The following is a 20,043-nucleotide window of genomic DNA, read 5'->3' as shown; positions in this document are numbered from 1 at the left end:
TGCCAATAATCTCCCCCTTTGGCATTGATGTGAACACACGTAGTATCTGATATACTATTGATTTCTTCTCCCCCTTTGACAACAATGACAAAGGGTGCAAACAAAGAACTTTCACCCTTTTTCAGTTGAGAAGAACACTATGCTCTGCATTCTCTCAACCAACAACACTTGAGATAGAGGGCGCAGACACCAACTGACTCCCAATAGGCCAGACAATTCTCCCTTGCATCCGATAGTGCAGTTGTGATTTCAATTAACTACAAATTTTATAGAAACTGAATAAATCACAAATAGGGAGTTTCTCTGACACCAATTTGTTGATACCAACATTGATATCAACCTGTTTCTTCCTTAAAACATACTTTCCCTTTTTAAGTTGGTTGTAGCTATAGTTATAAACACTATCACTCCCTTAGGAGGTTGCTCTAAAGTCTGAAGTTAATCTCCCCTTTTGACATATGAGTTGAGAATTTCTCTCCCTTTTTGTTCACAACCGTTTGAATGCATGATCTCCCCCTTTGCAAGTGATTCTCCTGGTAGATAAGACTGTTATTTTTGTCACCCGGTGACCCAATTATGATTTCTATTAAGTACAAATTGAACTGACGCCACTAGAAATCATTGGGAATGACTGATGAGCACATTCCATCCCTATGCCATTATCCTCCTAAGCAAACTGATTGTGACTTTGATAGATAGACATATTGAATAGACAACTTCCCAAAGTCTAAAACTTGTCGTATAGCAGCATAAGAACCTGACTTCCTCATTTAGTATCAAAATTCTGTCAGCCAGAGAATTGAAGAGACAACTGACACAACTAAGAAAATCACAATCCAGCTGGTGATGTCTACTCTCCCCCTATATATAGCTTATGGTCCAAGAAATACCACCCTGAACCACAAATCTTAGATCATCTTTTCCTGTCAAATCTTAAATCGGATCTCCAATCTATACCTTGTACCGATAGAGCTGAGCATGTGTGACCTATAGATGATCTTCCACTTCTGTGATATCCATCACAACTTTGTGACATAATCTTACATGACGACAATTCCAAATCACATCAACATCATTTCAACTGTCAACTCAGTTGAAACATAATGATATATGCACATAAGGTCAACTACCGGACCAATATCTCCACCTGAACACATTATCTGCCAAACTCCATCTTTCTGAGTCAAGTGACTCTACTACCTTTTTGTAGTTTAAGCCATCCATTTGACACTTTCAACAGTAATCCATCTCACATACGTAGATGTACAGCCAAGGCACTAACTACACACATTTCCATCTCATCTTCTCTCTTATACCGGTAGCAACCTATCCATGCATTTCTACTTTTCAAATTTGGGGGTGAATAATGTGATTGATATGTAGATCCCCCTAAGATCCTGCATATCCTTTAATCCTTTGGATATGTCACATGTACATTGAATGCACAATGCTTTCCCATGGTCATATCCTTTTGTGTCTCTCTCCATACTTGCTTGAATTCTCTCCTTTTCTCATCTCCAGTCTTTGGAGCAACATCTTTCATCTTTCTTGATTTGACAACTCTTGCGTGACAGTACTTTGCAGTGTGACCAAGGTTGTTGTATTAGTGGCATACTATGTTCACACCAAACAAATGATTCTGGGGCCTTCTATCAATCTGGTTTGATCTTCTTCTCCAACCCATGTCATTGTGACTAACAGATGGAACAAAAAAATTTCTTGACATTCTAGGAATACTCCTAATTTTGTTCCATGCAAGACTTTGTTTCTCATACATTCTATCATCTCTTCCATGCTGACCATAGTTTCTATAACTTGCAATTTTGTTGGAAGAGAAAGTGGAAGGGTTGTCATATGTCTGGGATTTCTTCCTTCTACATTCATGACTCTTATGGCCAAATCCATCACAGGTATAACACACAAATTTTACATTTCTTGGAGCAGCAAATGGAATCTTCCTATAATAGATAGGAGAAGATCTATGCATGGATTTACATCATTAACTTTTATGTCCATGTCTATGAAATCTATGACAAACTACATCCTTATTTCTAGAGAATGCAACTTGACCATTTCCAGACCCTTTCCTACATTTGTTTTCTCTATGACTATAATCTTTGCATGAAAAGTAGTAACCGGAGAAGGAGGACTTATAACTTACAAATTTGTTTTGCCAAACATGTGGTGATCTGGCAGGTTTGTTCTCTCCATTTCTACTTCTCTGGGGATTAATCTTGAGCTATCCAGTTTACACAATCCTTTCATTTGATCCCTTCTTTCTCCACACTTGATTTGTCTTATGAGCAACAACATCTCTTTGTCTTCTACCAGTAGGAGATCTTCTAGATTGTTTTCTTCTATTCTTATTTCTAATGAAGCCATCTTCATTTGTCTTTCCTTTCCCTTTTGGATCAACATTATTCCTTCTTGCAACAACCATCTTTAGCTTCATGTCTTCAATAGTTGTAGTTAGGTCTACCTTCTTTCTTGGAGAATTCTTGACTATGAAGGTCTGACCATTGTTAGTTTCACTTGAGGAGACAAACTAGATTTCTTTGTTGGAGGTATCCTTTCTTGTGGAGCATTTAATGACATCATATCCAATACCTTCGATATCCTTAGAGTCTTTTTGTTTATTCAACATTTTATCCAAGGCTTCAGTGTTGCCTTCATACGAGATCTTTACTTTGAGCTCATCTGGGCACTTTTCCAACTCCATTGTCAGCTTTGCACTATTTCATCCTTTATATAATGACACTCTTTTCCTTTTATCTCCACCTCTAGTTCTAAATCCTCACATCTTCTTCTCTTGGCATCAATGACTGATTTTAATTCATCAGACATTCCTTTGGCTTCTTCTAGTTGAGTTGTCAATATGCTGATATTTTTATTTGACTCTTCAAGACACGTTCTCAACTGGCTGCACTCTTCATGAACTAATTTTTTGTAATTCTTAAATTCATTCCTAACATTTTTCAACTCTTCAAGGGCACTTACGGATTTGCCTTCAAGATCAAGATCAGTGTCAACTTCTTCTTCATCTTCTTTATCATTGCCAAACACATCTTGCCAGTAGGTTTGATCTGTGTTATCATTTTTTGATGTGTGCATCTCACTCTGAGTCTCTTGAGCCATGAGGAGATGAGTTTCCTCTTCATCATTTTTGCAGCAGTTGACCGATCTATCTTTATCATCTACACATGTGTTTACTTCATTATTCTTCTTCCTTCCACAATCTGATCCAGCGGTGGTAGGCTCATATTCATAGAGTTTCTTCAATCTATCCCATAGGCTCTTTGCAAAATTATATTTATCCACATTTGAAGAAACATCATCATAAATCCCATTGAGTATAGTCTTAATTGCTTCAACATTGCACATATATCTTCTTTTTTCTTCAGGATTAGTAAGAGGACTAGGAGGACCAGAGTAACTATTTACAACTGACATCCAAAGATCATATCCTAAAGAGGACAGGTAGACTTCCATTCTATGGCTCCAAATAGAATAGTTTGAACCATCAAATACTAGAGTAGGGGTTGACTCAAATTTAACCATTGTGTTCACACACCAAAATCTACCCAAGCTAGAGAAAGCTTATTTAATAGGAAACCTAGGCTCTGATACCAATTGTAGAACACAATAGACCACTGAGAGGAGGGGGGGTGAATCAGTGGTAATCAACAACCTTAGTCTTTTAATCTTAAATATATGTTCCGGTTAGTAGTTCAAACACTAGGTGAATATACTAGTGAGATAAGGGAGGAGATTAAAAAGAAAGCACATAGAAAGATACATCACATATTACCAGATGTATGAAGAAAACCCATTGTGGGAAAAAACTCAATGAGAAATGTTGCTGGAGTCTATTGGTCCAATCCTGCCTCCAAATGAAATAATAATATTACAATGATTTAGGGCACCAACCCATGGAGCACCAACCCCTATGCCAAGCACCCACTCAGTGATATACAATGAACTATATCAAAACAATACAATAGTAATAAACTTGTTACAAATGAATTTTGTAAAACTTGTTCTACTCCTCTCTTCCAGTTCAATTCACCTCTTCCAGTTCTACCCTTCTCTATCGGATCTCAGTCCTCTCAGTCTGATTCCTCTTCTACTCTGCTTCAGCCTTGCCAGATCTTCACTCACACTCTCTCTTTACTTTCATTCACTTTCTACTGCTACCTTACCAGTTCACACAACTATTATATTCAATAATAGTTTACCGGTTACTTTAAACTTGCTAGTTAAACCCCTCTTACCGGTTCACACAACTATTTATTCAGTAACAGTTTATCGGTTACTTTAACCTTACCAGTTAAACCCCTATTACCGATCACACCTTTCCTGTTGGTTCTCCTTTAGATACTCAATTGCTTCACTCTTCTCAATCTGATCAACTCTCTATTCACACAAGCATACTCTTCTTCAAGAAGTGGCATCATCAATCTTCAATCTTCTGTTTGCAAATTTATACTTGAGTTTTCCCACCAGAATGGAGATTCAAACTTTGTGTGCCTAGGGTTTTCTCCACCAACCACGAACCATATTATATCACATCATATCTTGTATCTAGGGTTGACAACCTTCCATAGATCACACTTCACCACCATTTTCATTCCTTCTAGTACACATTTATTATACTTAGCAAACTGCAACCTGTATGTCAGCCCTAATCTTGTCAATCACCATAAATGATCTTGCGGTTCCCTTTACCAAATTCTATCTGCACCTAGATATCCTACATCGATCATTGCATCATAAATCTATGCCATTTGATCTGCATTGATCCTCAAACCTCTTCAATCAACCCATGATTTCTGGGGTCTTCCTTTAATGTCAACCTACTTAGTAACTACCTCGTTGGTCCACTATTCACTAACAGCTGCAGGTACACCACTTGGAGTCCACATGTCATTCTTAGTCCGCAACCAGCTCAAGTATCTGTGTTGGTTTAGGCTTAGTTAGTGACCAAGAATACAACCAATGTTTACCTATTGGTTCATCTTACCCTATCGATTATACAACAAACTTTTAACCTTCAAGCCATGCTCTTCTCTATTGTGTTGGTTAGATCATATTAGCCAGTCCGAACTGCCAATCCATAGCATATACCTGGAGTGAGTCACTATGCACATCTTCATCTGATGAGATCCTTTCACTTTGTTTCTTTGCTCGCTTGTCGGCTGACATACTTACCGGTTGACACTAATCATGTCAATAATCTCCAAAGCACATCTTCCATCATACCAGTGGCATGACAAAATCAGGCATCAATCATCAACAAGCATCCCTATTGATATCAGCATCTCGAAGTAAGTCCATGTCTACAAATGTTAAACTTTTTCTTCTCCTTCATTAGCTTAGACCTCATCTCAACCGGTTTGCCAAAGTGGAAAACTCATCACTTCTTACTCTTCCTTTGTTGTCCCGATAGCTCATCATGCCTTCTCTTGTTGATCCGGTGCATATACCTATTTTCATACATCAGAGGCTTATGATGTTTCACTTTGGTCATCTGGTACATGCCTTCAACCACCTGCCTTTACCTTCTTTGATTGACTTATCCCAAAGGATTATGATGTATTCCTTGTATGTTGTGAGAAAAGCTAAGCATTGCCACCAACCGATAGAAGTAGATAGATAGTTGCACTCAATCTACCAATCACCCGGTGATAATGGATCTTTGTCACTTGTCGGCCAACAACTAGTGGGAACTGGTTGACACTACATTGCTTTCTCTATCCATCAATGCACCAATATGAATTTCCTGAAGTTGAGCAAAAACATCTTCAACCAAACATATGACCTAGTAGACTTCCCATTTTTTTCCTCACTAACTTATAGTAGCATTCTTTCTATTAGACTTCTCTTTATCCTATGACAACATATTTATCTAGTGGGAGTTCTGCTGGTTGACATCAAGCTTGTATACCAGTTGCCTGCCAAACTTGCACACTTACCAGTTACATGCTTACCAGTTGTTAACACAATGCCAACACATCACTCACTGGTTGACCTTTCCCTAATGCTAACTATCTCCAATGCCTAATAACTGGTTAACACCAACTTGCATATCGATTGACATCAATGACAACCCAATGCCAACAATGAAGAAAGAAGATGAAGAGATTGAGTGACTTGAAGCCCTAATTTCTACAAGGATTCCTAAAGGTCTGGTAGGAAGGAAGTATGAAGGAAAATCATCTTTCAAATGTTTTGCATGCAATAAGATAGGTCATTTTTCATCTAGATGTCCCGAGAGGAATTCAAGGTTTGAAGAAAAATATAGAAGATCTTTTAAGACTAACCCTAAATATCAAAACAAGCATAAGTACAGAAGGAACAAAGACAAATCATGCTACTATGTTGATGAGGATGGTCTGACTGATGATTCTAATGAAGAACCGGCAAAATATTCAGTTAGTAGATCCAACAATGAAAAGGAATGGGTATTCTTACCTATCAAGGAAGATGCTTTGAAAGTGAAGGCCCTTGTTGCTAAAGCTAAAGATAAGGATGTATGGGTGATAGATAGTGGATGTTCACATCATATAACTAGAGATAAAAGGAAGTTTCTATCTTTCCAACAATTTGATGGAGGTTTGGTCATATTTGGAGATGACAAAGCATGCATGATCAGAGGAAGAGGAACTATATCATTGGATGGTAAACATATCATTGATAATCTTTATTATGTAGAAGGTTTAACGCATAATATTTTGAGTGTAGGATAGTTGGTGGATAAGGGATTTCAATTAGATTTCAAGGATGGAAAATTCAAAATCATCAACAGATTCAGATTGGAAATCACAAACGGTACTCAGACTAGAGGTAACATCTTTCATTTCAACTCTGGTGATAAGACATGTTTGATTGCACATATTGATGAAAGTTGGCTATGGCATAAGAGGTTGTGTCATGTGAATTTTTATTGTATTGTAAATATTGGTTCAATTAAGGCCATTAGAGATATACCTAAGATTGTGAAGTCTCATAATCTAGTATGTAAGGAATGTCAAATGGGTAAGCAAGTCAAAACTTCTTTTAAGAGTATACTAGACAAATCTAATGATATTATTGACCTTAATCATACTGATTTGTGTGGTCTTGCTAGAATAAGAAGCTTTCAGGGTGATAGATATTTCATGCTAATCATTGATGATTATTCTAGAATGATGTGGGTTACTTTTATAAGGGAGAAATATGAAGCCTTTGAAAAGTTCAAGATATTTAAAGATATGCTATGGTTGAGATAGAGACATGGATGAAGATCAAATGCTTAAGATCAGATTAGGGTGGTGAATTCACATCCGATGAGTTAAAAAATTATTGTGAGAAACATGGCATAAGTAGACAGTTGTTTGCACCCTGGATACCTCAGCAAAATGGTGTTGTCGAAAGAAAGAACATAACCATCTTGGATGCAGCTAGAACTATGATGATGGAAGCCAATTTTCCTCATATCTATTGGATAGAAGTTGTGAGCATGGCAGTATACACATTCAACAAAGTTCACATCAAAGGAAATACCCATAAGACACCTTATGAGTTATGGTTTGGTCATACACCTACAATTAAGTACTTTAGAATCTTTGGTAGTAAATGCTATATCAAAAGAGCCGAATCCATTGGAAAGTTTGATCCTAGATGTGATGAAGGGATGTTTCTTGGTTATTCAACTGAAAGTAAAGCATACATATGTTATAACAAAAGATTGAAGACAATTGTAGAGGGCACTAATGTCAAGGTGGATTAGCAGTATAAAGGTCAAATCAGAACTTATGACAGAGAACCGATAGTGGAAATTATCATAACTAATCTATAAATGCCTATACCGGAACAAAATGTTGAACCAGTTACCCTAACAATATAAAAAAATTCAACAGTAACTGAAGATCAAAGAAGAGGAACAAAAAGTCAAAAGACTCCCAGGTATGTAAGGTTTAATCATTCAGAAGATCGGATCATTGGAGACAAGAGAAAAGGAGTGATGACAAGAAGAAGGTTGGTAGTTGAAGAGGTATGTATAATTTCTCAAATTGAATGAGCATCAGTAGTTGAGGCATGTAAGGATGAATGTTGGATGAGATGTATGGAAGAAAAATTGGATGAGATAGAAAATAACAACACATGGACTTTAGTTCCCTGGCCCAAAAATAAGAATGTTATTGGAACTAAATGGATTTTTAGGAATAAATTGAATGAAGATGGACAATTTGTGAGGAATAAGGCTAGATTGGTTTGCAAAGGATATTATCAGAAGGAAGGAATTTATTATGATGAAACCTTTTCTCCAGTAGCAAGATATTGAAGAGGAAGTCTACATTGAGTAGCCTGATGGATTTTCACTTTTAGATGATAAAAACATGGTTTGCAGATTGAGAAAATCTTTATATGGATTGAAGCAAGCCTCTAGATCTTGGTATGCTAAATTGGACATATATCTTTTGAAGCTTGGTTTCAATAAAGGTAATGCTGACAATAAATTGTATTATAAGATTACTAATGATAACGTATTGATTACTGAGGTCTTTGTTGATGATATCATTTTTGGAGGTGAGGAAAATTTATGTATGGAATTCTTCGATAATATGAAGAATGAATTTGAGATGTCCATGATTGGAGAAATGAGATTTTTCTTATGTTTGCATATTACTTAGAATGATAAAGGTATTTTCATGTGTCAAACTAAGTATGCTAGAGAGTTGTTGAAGAAATTTGGTATGGAAAATTATAAACCAGTTGGTACTCCTATGGTTACAAGTGAGAAATTGACAAAGAAAGATGTTTCAGCTCTTGTAAATCCTACAAGGTACAAATCTATGATTGGAGGTTTGTTATATTTGACTCAGACTAGACCAGATATAATAGATGTAGTTTGTATTGTATCAAGATATCAGAGTGATACAAGGGAGAATCATGAAAGTGTAGTGAATAGGATTTTCAGATATTTACAAGGAACAACCAAGTATGGTTTATGGTATCCTAAAGATGATAACTTTACATTGTGTGCATATACAGATCCAAATTGGGTTGGAGACATAGATGACCAGAAGAGAACATCTGGTGGAGCTTTCTTTCTTGGAAAGAAACTTGTTTCATGGATTGACAAGAAACATTCATGTACTTATTTATCTACTGTCAAAGTTGAGTATGTTGTTTCTACTACTAACTGTAAACAGGTTCTATGGATGAAACAAATGTTGAATGACATAAGGATAAATTGTGATGAAATGGTAGTTATTCACTGTGATAACTCTGTTGCCATTGACATATCAAAGAATTTGGTATTTCATTCAAAGACAAATCACTAAAACTTGGTTTATGTGAACACTAAAGAGAAAATTGCATACATCTTCACTAAAACTTTGCCCAACGAATCATTTGAGTACTTTAGAGATAGATTGGGGGTCTTTGGCCCTCTAGTAGAGACTTAAGTGATGTTGATTGGCATCAGTCCAACATGCATTAATAGAGCTATTATTCATTCTGGATTGATGTGATGGTCCTATTACTCAGGGGGGGTAGTCAGCTTTGTGGTTCAAAGGATCTATGGTTTTTCTTTGATGTTTATGTTAGATTTCTAGTATTGATTTTAGAGGGGGAGAGATATGCATGTGTAAAAAAAAGATAAATAGAAATATTAGTCATAGGGGGAGTTTCGTTCAAATCTATGGATGGTTAATTGGTACTAGTTAATTGGTTCAGAACTTCATTGATATATCATTTGTGGGATATTGTTGCATGTCTTCCATTTGGGGAGACATGGCTGGCATTTTTTAGAACTTGATGTTTTTCACATCTAGTGTTGCCATCAATGCCAAAGGGGGATATTGTTGGCAATATGAAGGAATTGATTATGTATTGCATTGATGTTTTGCCACTGATGTCAACACTAGGTTGTTTGCTTGTTTATCGGGTTTCTGTAGAGTGGTTGGATTGTGATGATGATCGGGAGACCAATCTCTAGTATATTTAGATTGGTGGAAATATTTTGGTTCGGTAAATTATTTGGTTCAAATGCGTGTCACATTTAGTTGGTCCAAGATTTGGTGATCTAGCAGCTATCTTATGTTCTAGTAAGCCTTTTCATTAGCGATAATCATTTTTATCGGCAGAGCTTTGTTGGACATCTTTTGATGGATTCGATAAGTGATGTTGGTGTGGCTTCTAGGAGATTATTGGGATGCTAATGGTTATCATGTTTATGTTCTAGTTGATTGGTGGTGTTGCATTTAGCTTATGTTGACCTATTTTAGGTCCGATGCTATTCTATCCTAGGTTATGAATCGGTTTGTGTAATGTGTTGGTGGATGATCCTGACGTGTTACCGGTTGGATTTATTGATTGGTTAATGTTGTTTTGGCCTCAGGCCAACTTGGGTTATCATTGGATTGCAAATTTATGTAACAGATTCATTGTATTATCTTTTAGGTAGCCGACCTAATTGTTTAGGTCTAGGGTTTGTATAAATATGATGTAAGATCTCTTTGTAGATTATGGTACATGGGTTATGGGATTATTTGTGTGCGGATAATGTTGTAACCATATGCAGAGGTTTTGGTTGATCATAGGTGATCAAATTGGGTTTGGGTAAGAGGTTTAAGGCCTTTGATATTGAGCTTAACCAAATCTATACTCAAGCATAGGAGATTCTATTCTTGCAGTTCAATCTTCTTTCTAAATTGTAGTCCGAAGATATTTTGTAGTCAGTGAGGCTCCTTAGTGATGAGAAGTGTGCTCTAGGAAGTGTGCCTTGTTGCATGCGTAGGCCCCTTTATTGTAATCACATACTTATTGCAAAAGTATCATCTGACCATGGGTAGGGTTTCCCACCGTGGTTTTTCCCTTTACTGGGTTTTCCACATACAAATCTTGGTGTTATGTTTTTTGGATGCATGGTATATGTTTTATGATTTATGTTTCTAATTAAATGATATCTCTACTATTTTGGTATTTGGTTCTACTATTCTGGTATTTCATTTATGCATTCCGATAAAAGGTTTTAAGCTCTTAAAGTCTCATAATCTATTGACAACTAATATTTCACCCCCCCTCTCAGTTGTCGTCCGGTTATTAGAGCATTCCAACATAGAGGGCTTGCCTTCTTGAGCTTCCTTGAGGGGGCCAATGAGAGGGGAACGACCCAAGTGGAATAGGTTAATAACGATTCCTTTTGATCCACTCTAAATAAATTGTGTATGCAACGAAATTCATAGACAACATGTGATGATTAGTTCATACCGACACTATGTTTCCCCATAAACCCTATGGAGCGTAACCTCTATAGGTTGGGAACCTTCTGTATTTATAGAGTGTAGAGTGTCACATGTATGGCTACATGATTGAAAGCCCTTACTAAAAACCATTTGTATTAGTTATCATTATACTTCTAATTATTGGCATAGGAGGTCAGACCTCTGAAGGGGCTCACACGCATTAGGTTCTTAGTAGAGATATGAAGTTTGTCATTAGGAGTTTTCATGGAAACTAGTGCTTGGCTGCCCAAGAGAAGTGAGTGCCGAGGGTTAGTGGGGTCAAGTACCTAAATATCCACTTTGAATAGTGTAGCCTCGAGGGAAACCCCATGTCAGATTCAACAATTATTATCTTGGCCTACCATAGGATTTGTGCTTGCTTGTGCACTTTGATTTCTAAACATTTTGTCTTTTGTGTCTACAAAATGTTCTCAAAATGGTCAAAACTTAAAAAAATCATCATCTTGAAATGAGTAAAAATTTGACAACTTGCTGGAAAATTGATAAATTCTCTGAACACAGTTAGAATCACGCATTTGTGACATAGGACAACATATTTATTGTGTATAACAAGACTTTTGAGCAACAATACAATGCTTTTAAACTCTAGAATCACACATTTTCTCATTAGAACAATGCTTTTACACTCGAAAAAACACTTTTGCATCATAGTTTAGCGCATTTATGATACAGAGAAGTTCTTTTATTCCATAGAGAAGCACATTAGTTACACAGGTTAGTGCTTTTGATCAATAGGTTAGTGAAAAATATTTTCCTGCATCTACAACAATGAGCATTTCCACATATCAGACCAAAATTTCAACATCATTTTCAAATACCCTTTTTCGAGTAGATTTGTCTTCAACTATCATAGGTCTCCAAACTAGTCAAACAATCAAGTTATCAATCAAATAGGCTATTTTCCAAAGGTTTTCATAAGCATAGATCATCCAACAAAATAGTGATTCAACCAACTCAAGTGCAAAATCAACATCATTATTAGTTTCTTATCAAGATACATCAGATCCTCTATCATGAAACTAAATCATATCAACCTTTGTTCATTATCTTGGATATATCATTCCTATTTGGACCTAGGTTATATCAAAATTAGATTGCACTCACATTAGAATCAAATAACTTGAGAATCATTATATGCTTATATGACTTTTAAATATCGCCTTAAGAAAAAGAAACCTAGTTATAAGGCTACCTTGAAGAAGACAAGATTCTTGTACATCAATCAAAATTTTTGTTGAAACATAGATTATTCCTACACCATTTTTGTCACTACTTATGTGGTTACGAAATGGAATTTGATGGAGAACTTTTGCAAGCACGTTCTTTTCAACAAAGAGACGCCTTATCTCAATGCACTAATAACAGTGGTAAAATCAATAAAACTTATCTTCCCAAACCAATAATCACCTATTGAGTTGCAAAAACTTGGGAAGTTTCCTTGAATCAATCACATGCCAATTTGGACTAGAGCTCAACATGAACAATTCAGAAGATGACAAATGGAAGAGGAAAACTCGATGTTTCATCAATTTAGATACATAGATGTTGACGAAGAAGAATTCAATAATACCATTAGACAACTTGAAGAAGATTATAAATTTGAAAAACTAATGGAAAATTTATTGGAAAAACAAAAGGAAAAATGCATTCTAATGCTGGCAAATACAGGAGCTAAATTGCCACAAGATTTTAACGTAGAAAGTTTAAAACAAGATGCAGGAACAAGTAACAATCAAAACATTAATGATCCCAATAATGATGATGTAAATCAAGTAAATAATGAAGAAATAAGAGGAGATAGAACAAGAAGAGACCATGATGATGCAAGAAATCAAGATGAAACAAAAAGAGACCATGGTGACAGAAGAACTTATGAGGATGCAAGGATAACCCACATTGATAATCCTTTGTTAACTCTCCCTCAACAAATGAAACCCTTACAAAAAAAAATACAAGATATGGAGAATGGAACGAGTTCCAAGAAATATTCATTGGAGGATATTTGTCCATATCCTTTTGCAAGAATTTAAACATGATACCATTCGCACAACATTGTAAAATCCCTAAATACGATAAATATGATGGGAAATCTAATCCTCAAGATCACATTATGGAATTTTGCACCATGAGTATGGAGTTTTCACATGATTAAACTTACTTGATGTGTCTATTTCCTAGAAGCTTAAGTGGACAATTAATGGAATGGCTCTGAAGACTACCATCAAGGATTAAGTCTTTTGATGAACTTGTGAATAGATATATCTCACAATACTCTTACAACATAAGAAATGAGATAACAATGCTAGATCAATGTAACATCAAGCAAAAGAATGGTGAACCTTTCATGGTCTTTATACAACGATGGAGATGAATTTTCAATAGGTATCCAAGAAATGTACCCGATTGAGAGAAAATGGACATATTCATTAACAACCTTACTAGTAAAATGAGTTACCATCTTAAATTGGGATGTCCTCCTTTTGCTAAAATGATTGAAAATGGACTAAACATAGAAGATGCAATGGTAAGGAAAGGAGAATTAAAACTTCAGAACAATTCCTACAACAACAATCACAACAACAATGACAATGGAAACAATAACAATGAAAAACCCAAATTTTAGTCAAAGAATATAAATATTACCAATGGAGGATTTGATGATAACAATACTATAAAAAAAAAACCAATTTTCAATTTATCAGGTCAAGTACCAAACAACAACAATCAAGAGAACAATAAATCCAAATCTTTCTTCTCCAATCCTTGCAGGAAATTCACAAATATTGGGGAACCATTGGAAACAGCTTTGAAGACTCTTCTTGCAAATAAATTGATTACCTTACCAAAAGAAAGAAATTATGAACCTCAAGTCAAACCTAATTGGTGGAATGATAATGATTTTTGCAATTATCATCGAAACAAAGGACACCAAACCAATGATTGTGAAAGATTGAATCATCTTATTCAAGATTTAATTGATAATGAAACCATCACAGCGAATGGTCATAAAAAAAATGAATCGCATCTAGAATTCAAAACTCCACTCCCAAATTATGAAAAAGGTGAACAATCTAAACCAAAAGATGAGAAGGGAAAAGCTAAGGTAAACTATACTTACACATATGATGGTGTGGTAAATGTCATCATTGTTAAAGACAAAACACCTCAGAACCAATCAACTTCATCACAAGAAGCAAAGCGAAGGTTACATTTCCGTGTATAAAAAATGAATCAACATCCATGATAAGTTGAGACTTTGTCATGTTTTTATCATTAAAACTCTTACGTTTTTGACATCTTTTGGTTTGCATAGTAGTAGTGAAGTATTGTAAATTGATTATATGTATTCCATGTGTTAAACCTAAACTTATGAAATCATGTTTGAACTTTGCCGGTCTATTCCTGCAGCCAAGTGATTTGTTCCTGTTGCTATGCAGATTATGTAGGGTAATATCATATGTGAATTAATGAATGTATTAATTAAATAAAATACATATGCATGTCCTTGTATGTCATTTTTTTTGTAGTGCAGATAATAAATGATGTCGCAGTTGGTATTCTCCTTTCGCGCTTGAAGAAGGAAGAATCACGTAGGAAATAGCTGGAGATCAAACTGAAGAGGAGCCAAGCGAGCGCAAGGTACGACATGAGCGGAGCATCCAAGTAGCACTATAGAATTTTTACTCTAGTGGGCATTGAATTTGCAAAATATCACCACGACATGCAAAGACTATGGTTTGGTTTAGATCCATGTTTCCTGCAGCCAAGCTCTAGTTATCTTCTTCATCATTCAATCACCCGCCTCTTCTTCTGGGTGTGATTTGAGTTGTCCATTGTAGTTGATCTTTTCTTTTTAATAAGCTCTTCCTCCTTCTTAGAGGTTAGATAGGATAGAAAGGAATAGAGTAGAGAATTTTGATAAGTATTCTGGAGTTTTTCTTTTAAAATATGTAATCATTTTAAGGAAGCAATGAATAAAAGATATGTTGTTCTGAACTGCTAAAAGTATTTTTCTGGAAGCTTGATATCACTCATCCAAGGAGGCCCACTTGGTGAGTGATCTTGTGTTTATGCTCATTGAAATTAGTTCTTCTTTAGTTGCAGTAGAAGTTTATGCCTTGACTGTTCCTGCAGCCACTGGAAATAGATCCACTGACTCTTCCTGCAGCCAAGCGAGAACAAAGTGATTTTTGTTATTTATATTAGATAATTCCAACATTGTTTTTATAAGTTTTCTTATAGCCTTCTATAATTTCCATTCTTTCCTTTCCTTTCTGCATAATGTTAGTTACTGCAGCAATGCAAAATAACCATTGAAGGAGCTTTGTGCATATATAGTGCAGACCCATTTTAAGTTTTACATCCCTGGGTTGATAACTAAATGAACACTAGCCATGAAAATAGTAACTTTATCAGATGAATATCCAAACTTCGGGTTGAGATTTCAATTAGAGTTATTATTATTATAGTTGGAGTAGACATTTTTGGCATCGTTGTCGGGGATGGTGTCAAACTAAGAACCTTTCCTGGTTATTATAGTTTCTAGTTAATTGTTTTTGAGATTCCTTATTGTTTGAAAATTTCATGAATCTGCATGCATATACGAAGAAGAGACCCTAGAGGTAGATTTCTGCCCACTCATCCTAATTAGGCAGAAGATAATTTCCCAGATATAAATCCTTTTGCTAAACTTTACCAAGCTCCATAGAATTTGAATCACACTGAATCTGAATTTTTGGAAGGTAGTCTTTAGTTCCTTTTTGGTCTTCAAGAAGAATAATTTCCTACAATAATAACCCCCACAAGTCTAATGCAAGGGAACCCTCCTCCTAGTGGGAATAATCCACCACCACCAGGTCCAACTGAGTTTCCCATCTCTGATCAGCATGATAACGCTAATCTCAAGAACATTCCAACATCTTCACTCCCTAAATTCTATGGATTGGTAATAGAGGATCCAGACACATTTTTGTTTGAGTTTGATGTTCTCTATAGGAGTTTTGACTATACTACAGATTCCCATAGACTCAAAAATTTTCCTGCCACTTTGAAGGAGTCATCCTTGAGATGGTTTATGAGCTTGGGTAGTAGCACAATCAATACATGGGACGAGATGAAATGGTTGTTTCTTGCAAAATACAAAGATTATTGTAGAGGTACTGGTCGTCATGGGGATGATATCTTTAGAATGACACAAACTGAAGATGAGAGTCTTGAGGATTACCTGGAAAGGTTTCTGTTTAGTGTCAAAAAGTCCAAGCATAGTACTCTCAATGAAGATTCCCTCAAATTGATATTTTTAAGAGGAATCAGTGATGAATGCACTGATTCCTTGGATCTTATGGGAGGAGGTGATATTACACAACCCACTTGGGCTGAAATAGGACAAATTTGTAAGAAGTATTCTAGATCTACTTCTAAGAAGAATAGAAGATTTAAACCAGGAGCACCATTGTCAGCATCTAGAACTGGAGTTTCTAGATTTGAACTTAGTCATCTATTAAAGGACTTCAAGGAGGATATTATAAACAATATGGCTAGCCAGATGGATACACTGGCAGCTAAGAAGAAGCATGAGGAAGCTGATGCATTCCTTGCCGAATTTTGTCCTCATTGTAAATAGTGAAAGAAAGATTGCAGATGTAAGATGGTTGCAAACATGGAGGTACTTGACTTCAAGCCAAATCAAGGTGAGGATGAGCAAGTCTTCTATGTTTCTCAAAGAAGACCAAATTTTCAAAGACAAGGTATGCCACCTGATCCACTTTCTTTTTCTGGTTATAGTGGAAATTCTTATACACCAAATAACCAATGGCAACCATAGTATTCTCAAAATCTTGGTAACTATCAAAATTGGTATAGATCACAAGGCCAAGGGCAACATTTTTCTAGTCAAATTCCACAGTGGCATCAGCCACAGGGAAACTGGTACCCACCTTAGGGCCAAGGAAACCAGTTTCAAGGGAATTGGCAACCTACTTCTCAATGGAGGGGAAGCCAACCATGGCCACCCCAATCTTCTAGTTATCAATCACCTATTTAGCAACCACAACCTCCTTCTTTAATGCCCCCTCCTATAGCTACTGTTGCACTGCCTAAACCAACACAGTTGCCTACTCAACCATTGCCAAATCCAAATATCAAGTCTCAGCAACAACAACAGGCTTATTCAATTGATGTTAATCAGTACCCAGCTTACTCTTTATCACTAGATGACATTCACCTCCGATCTGGGACAAATTTACCTAATCCCTCTCATCCAGTTATCACTAAGGTACAGGAGGAGCAATAAATCTCTAATCCAACAAATACAATACCCTAGAATCAAATATTGCCACCATTTCCCCATAAATTGTGAGAAAAAGAAGTCCCCACTGAATAACAACAAAGCTTTGATATTATTGATCAAATGAAGCACATTTGTGTTAAAATTCCATTGTTGCAAGCAATAAAGGATGTTCCCATATATGGTAAGGCATTGAGAGAAACATGTCTAAAAAAACCTAGCAAAAAGAAAAAGGATCCACAAACAGTGCATGTTATGGGTCAATTGGCTGATATTATGTTAGGTAAGATTGCCATTCCAAAGTATTCTGATCCAGGTAGTCCTGTTGTAAGTGTAGTCATTAATGGCAGTCAAATAAAAATTGATTTAGGGGCAGCCATTAATGTAATAACAAGGGAAGTACTGAAACATTGTGAGATCAATAGTTTAAGGCCTACACCCATAGTTCTACAGCTTGTTGATGGCTCTACAGTGAGATCTGATGGTATCATAGAGGATGTAGTGGTTATTCTAGATTCCTGAGAATATCCTATAGACTTTATGATTTTATCTCTAAAGGCAACATTGGGAGGATATTCGATCATTTTGGGTAGAACTTGGCTTGCTACAACTGATGCATATATTGGGTGTAGATCAGGGGATATGACTATTTCAGATGGGAGTTCTACAAAAACATTAGCCTTGTATTCTCCAGCACAACCCCAGCTTGAACAACAACAAGCCGTTTGGCCTATCTTGGGAGAAGAATCTGAAGCAATTGACTCTATTAATCACCTTATGATGATTAATCGAGGACCACTCATGCAATTATATGATGAGGAATAAATTCTTTATAAAATCCTGATAAATGAATTTATAGAAGAGCAAAAATTGTAGGAATTGGTTCTGAATATTGCAGGTTTAGACTTTCCTGCAACGATTAATATATTGCATACTCTGTTGCCACATGAAATATCTTCTTCTCCATTTTCTGATATAAACCAGATTTATCTTACTATTAAGATAGAGGTGGAATGGAATAAATATTTGAATATCAATAGAAAACTAATAGATACTCAAAAAGAGGGCCTTGTGGACTTGCTGAAACTTCATAAAAATGCTTTTGCATGGGATTACAAGGATATGAATGGGATTCATCCAACAGTTTGTACCCACTATATTTATATAAAGGATGAGTGTTGCCCACTCAGACAACCTCAAAGAAGAATCAATCCTGCCTTGAAGGAGATAGTTAAAGAAGAATTACAGAAATTGTTAAAAGTTGGGTTTATTTATCCTATCTCTAACACTCAATGGGTATCACCTCTGGTGATAGTCCCTAAAAAAGGAGGAAAATGGAGGGTATGTGTTGATTATAGAGCTCTGAACTTAGCAACCAAAAAATATCATTTTCCATTGCCATTTGTGGATCAGGTATTGGATTCTCTAGCTGGTAAGAGATATTTTTCATTCCTTGATGGCTTTAGTGGCTACAATCAGATTCAGATAGCACCTGAGGATAAAGAGAAGACAACTTTTACTTTCCCATGGGGCACATATGCATATTCTGTTCTTCCTTTTGTGTTGTGTAATGCTCCAACTACTTTTCAAAGAGTAGTGATCAGTATCTTTTCTGATATTTCTCAAGATATTATGGAAATTTACATGGATGACTTTACAACTTATGGTTCTGAATTTGATCAAGCATTGGGTAATTTGAAGAAAGTTTTGCAGCGATGTGAAGGCTACACTTTGTCTTTAAACAGTGAGAAATGTTTCATCATGATGGAAGAAGGAATAGTCCTTGGTCATCATATATCTGTACAAGGTATCCAGGTGGATCCAACAAAGATTGAAGTCATTCAGCATATTAATGACCCTATGAAGCAAAAAGATGTAAGAAGTTTTCTTGGTCATGCTGGATACTATAGACGGTTTATCAAAGATTTCAATAAAATTGCAAGTCCCTTATATTCACTGCTTACTAAAGATGTAGAATTTAAATGGACCCTAGCATGCAATGAATCTTTCTTAAAGCTTAAGCATGCTTTGACTCAAGCACCAGTTCTTAAAGGACCAAATTGGTCTCTACCATTCCAAATCCATACAGATGCATTTGATTATGCAATAGGAGCAGTGCTAGGACAAAGAATTGACAAATTGGAAAATGCAATATATTATATTAGCAAGAATTTGCATGGACCTGAATTGAATTACATAGTTACTGAAAAGGAAATGCTAGCTATCATACTGCAATTAGATATCTCATGAATAAGCCATCAATCACTGGTAGATTAGCTCGCTGGTTATTGTTGATGCAGGAATTTGATATCACAGTTGTTGATAAATCTAGGAAGTCTAATGTGGTTATAGATTATCTTTCATGTCTTCAATTGCAAGAAGATTCTACATTAATAGATGACACTTTTCTAGATGAACATTTGTTTCTCATTCAAGCTCACCCTCCTTGGTATGCTGATATTGCCA

Source organism: Cryptomeria japonica, chromosome 8 (assembly GCF_030272615.1).
Source record: "Cryptomeria japonica chromosome 8, Sugi_1.0, whole genome shotgun sequence".
NCBI classification, from domain to species: domain Eukaryota; kingdom Viridiplantae; phylum Streptophyta; class Pinopsida; order Cupressales; family Cupressaceae; genus Cryptomeria; species Cryptomeria japonica.
Note: the sequence above shows the minus strand (reverse complement) of the source record.